Source organism: Schistocerca nitens, chromosome 6 (genome assembly GCF_023898315.1).
Source record: "Schistocerca nitens isolate TAMUIC-IGC-003100 chromosome 6, iqSchNite1.1, whole genome shotgun sequence".
Classification (NCBI taxonomy): Eukaryota; Metazoa; Arthropoda; class Insecta; order Orthoptera; family Acrididae; genus Schistocerca; species Schistocerca nitens.
The window spans coordinates 252,312,759-252,317,843 of NC_064619.1; the positions used below are offsets into that span (position 1 = coordinate 252,312,759).

The 5,085-nt window shown below is 43.0% G+C and overlaps 1 non-coding gene across 1 annotated transcript; it reads left to right on the top strand.

Moving 5' to 3' along the window:
* The first annotated feature begins 3,853 nt into the window (after positions 1–3,853).
* On the top strand, positions 3,854–3,928 carry Trnas-cga (transfer RNA serine (anticodon CGA)). The gene has a single exon. It is a non-coding gene; the product is annotated as a tRNA-Ser (tRNA).
* The last annotated feature ends 1,157 nt before the right edge of the window (positions 3,929–5,085 follow it).

A 5,085-nucleotide genomic window follows, 5' to 3' on the forward strand; every position in this document is an offset into this window, starting at 1 on the left:
CCCAAGCCCTGAAGTGACATCATTTCGTTTGTTCTCCCTCTTCTCAGCGTGTTTTTTTTTTTTTTTGTCAGTCAGAGTGGACGACTATTTGTTCAAGTGGATAAAAAATATACGGTTTAGTTCAAGGAAGTTTTATACCTTTAAGAGACCTGCTTTGATATTTGAATTATTTTAGAGTGTTTGTACAGTTCAACAACAAATGGAAATTTATGAAGTGAGAATCAGCATAAAGTAAGAACCTCACTTGTTTGACTGGGAGATAAGACACAACAGTAGTGCCTTCATAAGCTTGCTTAAATGCTACATATTTTCCGCGCTTTCCCCACACGGCTGAATGAATGAAATGCTGGTTCCCATCGTTACAAACACATGAAACCACACAGAGTAGATTACACAGTGGGCGGTGAGGTGTGTACAGGCAGGATAGCTGGTAAAATGAGAAAAAAGGATTCACAAGACACGGCATGGTAAACTGCCACAATACACAGGCGTAGACACATGCAAATCGTCGAGCGGTCATGGAGGTGAGGCACAGGATCGATCTACATCCACTGCACTCAACTATGGTTCCTTGCATTTGGGACACAGTTAATTTTTGTGCATATTTTGCTATGTTTGCTTGTACTGGATCTTCTTCGATCCCATTGCTTATTTTCCTCGTGGGTAATCCTCTGCCCCCCCCCCCCCCCCCTGCTTCCCGCCCCACCAGGAGAGAGTACAGACAATAGATTTTTAAAATTTTCTACATTAAGACATCACAGGTCGCTGCAATTTTGGATGCTGGGCAGACCGCACGTCTTCAGCGTGAGATGCCGACATGTTAGCGTTTTCACAGTAAGGGTTACTGAACGGGTGACGCCTTCAGTCGACTTCGATAACTCTCATTCACCATTGTGAAAGCAAAAGAGGAGTCACTTGGTGCCACAGGTGCTGTTGCGCAGGGGAATTCGCGAGAATGCGGCCCGCTCTTGCTCGCCGGCGCCTCTACCGCTAACACATACCGCTAACGCTCCCCCACATTATTGGTATTAGTGGCCACCTCCCCACCTACCTAGGGACCAATGTACGATGGGCTTTCAATAACTAAAGAAATAAATTTTTGTTGAAAGCAGGTTGTTTTTATTCAAGATTCCAATACAACATGTTATTCCCAGATCTTTAGGCTACAAAAACCTATTTTTCAACATAATCTCCGTTCAGTGCGACGGCCTTACGACACCTTACTGGGAGAGCCTTTATGTCCGCATGGTACCACTCCACTTGTCGATATTAGAACCAGCGCCTTGTTGCATCAATAATCTCCCCATCATCCACGTACTCCTTTCCTCGGAGTGCATCCTTCATTGGGTCAAACAGATGGAAGTCGGAAGGTATGGGATCTGAGCTGTTGGATGGACGAGGAAGAACAGTCCAGTGAAGTTTTGTGAGCTCCTCTCAGGTCCACAGACTTATGTGACACTTTGTGTAGCCATGGAGAAGGAAAAGATAATTTCCACTTTTTGGCGACCAGCAAGCGTTTCTTCCGTTTCCTGAGGGTAGGACAGCACACTTCAGAGTTGATCGTTGCACCGTGAGAGAGGACATGAAACAGAGTGTCATAAGACCGGATGGGCTTGTGGCTTTGAACGTTTCCTTCCAGGGAGAGTTTGGTGTGGCCCCAATCCGTGGATTGCCGTTTTGTTCCTGTTCGAAGTGATGAACCCATGTTTCATCGCCTGTGACGGTATTCGGCAAAAAATTGTCACGATCAGCCTTGTAACGCTCAAATAATTCCGCACAGATGGTCCTTTGTTGCTCTTTATGGTCTACTGTTAGAGGGCAAGGAACCGAGCGGGCACGTATCTGCGAGTACCCCAAATGATGGACGACGGTGTCTGCACTACCATGAGAGACATTCAGTTGAGCAGCGAGAATTTGGTTGTGATCTGTGCATTACCTCGAGTGAGAGTGTCAGCACGTTCCAATACTGCTGGAGTCACAGCTGTGTGCTGCCGGCCGGCACGCGGGATATCGGACAGGTTTGCGTGGGCTTGTTACGATGATGACAGATGCCTCGCCCGACGACTCACCGTGGTTTTTCAGTAAAATCAACAATGTCTCCGTCGACATTCTCGAAGCGCATATGAATACCTTCGATATTCTGGGTTTCCGCCGAAAGAAAGTCAATAACAGCTCTCTGCTTGGAGCGCACCTCCGTTATGGACGTCATTTTGAAGTCTACGTATAATGCCGCCACATATCGGAACGTCATGACACTATAGGGGCTTAAGCGGGAATATTCTCGCAACAAATTCCGCATATTTTCAACAGAAATTTGGCGAGGAAAATAATGTATTGCTGATGTGTCGGCAGAAGTGCCAACACCGTGTTGTTTGAGGAAGCCGAAATGCACGCTATAAGCTCACGCAGGATGGCGTGAGGTCTGAAACAGGATACTTAATGAATGCTATAAAGAAAAGTACGTAGCTGCTGGAATACTTAACTTTAATCCACAATTGGCGAACATTGGTCTTGTTACTGTACATGCTTCATTAGATACATAGCAAAGGATAAATGGCGCCTTGCTAGGTCGTAGCAATTGACTTAGCTGAAGGCTACGCTAACTATCGTCTCGGCAAATGAGAGCGTAATTCTCAGTGAACCTTTCCTAGCAACGTCGGCTGTACAACTGGGGCGAGTACTAGTAAGTCTCTCGAGACCTGCCGTGTGGTGGCGCTCGGTCTGCGATCACTGACAGTGGCGACACGCGGGTCCGACATGTACTAATGGACCGCGGCCGATTTAAAGCTACCACCTAGCAAGTGTGGTGTCTGGCGGTGACACCACAATTGCATTACTTACTGAACTTATTGGCAGTTAATTTTTTATTCTTCTTCTCATAATCTTGATCCGGATATCCACTTCCTCATCGCTCTTGCCCCTTTCACACCTCATTCAGTCATATTTTGCAGGGCGTCAAATGCCGGTTGTATGGTTTTGGACATCTTTGCATGATCTGAGTTCGTTTTTCTTAATCTGTATCGTTTGCTTGGTTCGAATTTCGTGTAATATGCTGGCTGCTGCTTCTTTTATGCAATTTCTCATCTTCTGCCAATTCACGTTTTCTTCTCTGATCTTGTTTGGTGTCTTAACTCCTCAACAATCTCCTCTTATGTTAATTTTTTTGTGCACCATTTTTTTAAGCTGTCCTTTTACAGTTGAACTTTCTGTTGCACTTCGCTACGACTACCCAGAGATCACAACCAATGTCATCGGATGTCTATTATTCTTTCCAAATTGTGTTTGTTCTTACAAAATAAGAGTTCTGGACGCGCCGCTATAGACATTCGAATGATCCATTGAGGATCCCAATAATGACAAGCAACTTTCAATGGTAACGTGTATTCCTTGTATCATATTCATAGTTATAATAGTAAAATTTCGTGGACAGCTGCAAGGTCAGGAAACAGACTGGAGCACTTGTTTTTTACCTCTTCTTTTCCGTAAGTCAGAATTGTTTATTCGGATTTGATCCAACCTGTTACTCAGTAGGCGGAAATATTTGTTCAGAATCAATTCTATCCCGGAAGAAATTCCATATAAAAGTGATATTCCATAGAGCGAAGAGGGTTGCTGCTCTTTTCGTTCCATCAAAAAATTTCAACTTCTACGCATGGATCAAATACTTACTGATACCAGAGCGGGGGTTTGAACTTCAGCGACGCAATCGCCTTTTATAGTTTGACAAATAGGCTGCTGATCAGAACATTGTAGCTCATTCGGCCATTCTACAAAATCGTGAGATCCCTTACCAACACGGTGTAAAGGAATCTGTATAAAAACAGTGGAAGCTGTGAGGACGGGGCGTGAGTCGTGCTTGGATAGCTCAGTTGGTAGAGCACTTGCCCGCGAAAGGCAAAGGTCCCGAGTTCGAGTCTCGGTCCGGCACACAGTTTTAATATGCCAGGAAGTTTCATATCAGCGCACACTCCGCTGCAGAGTGAAAATCTCATTCTGGCATAGGATGTAGTTAAGAATGCAAATACTTATCAATTCGGTTAAATATTGAATACGTGTCTCATTTTCTGCATTTGTGTCCACCGACACAGCGGCGCATATTGCGAAACCATTGTCAACTTCGCAAGTTCTATGTTTGAGGGTTCTTTCAATCTTTATAACAGGGACTGCAGTTTTCAACAGCTTTGATGCGTAGCACTATTAAAATACACGCGTATTTTAAGATGAAGATACAGATTTGTTTATAAATAGCTTTTTTGCTACCAGTCACGATTTTCTGTTATTCATATTTTACAACACGCGTTTCGGGTCATGATTCTCGTTGTCTAGTGTGTTCTTTTTTGTACTATGCCATTTTACGTAATGTTTTGGAGGTGTGAGATACTGCTTTGTTTTGTTGATTTTACTGCAATATGTAAAATACGCACAATTTTAGTTATCGACTTTTATATGTAGTTGGTGGCGAAATATGGAAAAACTTTTACTTACAGGTTTCTTATGGTCCATTTGAGCTGAGTCTGACACATCTTAAACATCACTCACAACTTTCAATGCACAGTTCACATCGAGAATAACTTACATAAACAAACAGATACAAAAATGCTTTTAGATGTAGTTGACAGAGATTGAGATCCTCCACAGATCTCCTTTTGTACAGAACGTACTTATCTTAACGATACACATTACAATTTGCTTACATCTATTTTTCAATGGTGGTTATTTCTGCTATACTACTTTTATTTAAGTGTATTGTCGAAGCATCTGAAGAAATTTTCCGTTTAGTTTTGTCTTCGTATTTTCTGCAGTGTGTTTATATTTCGAGTTCATCTAACAAATCCATTTTATGCTCTTTATTTAGTCGGTGTATTACTTTGATATTTTGCTCTACTTTTCCAAACTGGTGTGCCGTGTTATGTACGTGTGTAGCTATTGCTGATATTGTGTGTCTGTTGCGTGTGTAGGTTTTAATGTCCTCTGTGTACCTGCTGTGGAAATTTCGGCCTGCTTGTCCCTGGTAGTACATGGAACATTTAATTTGTATATTCTTGTAGCTGAGATTCATTTCCCGAAACGCGTCGTGTAAAATAT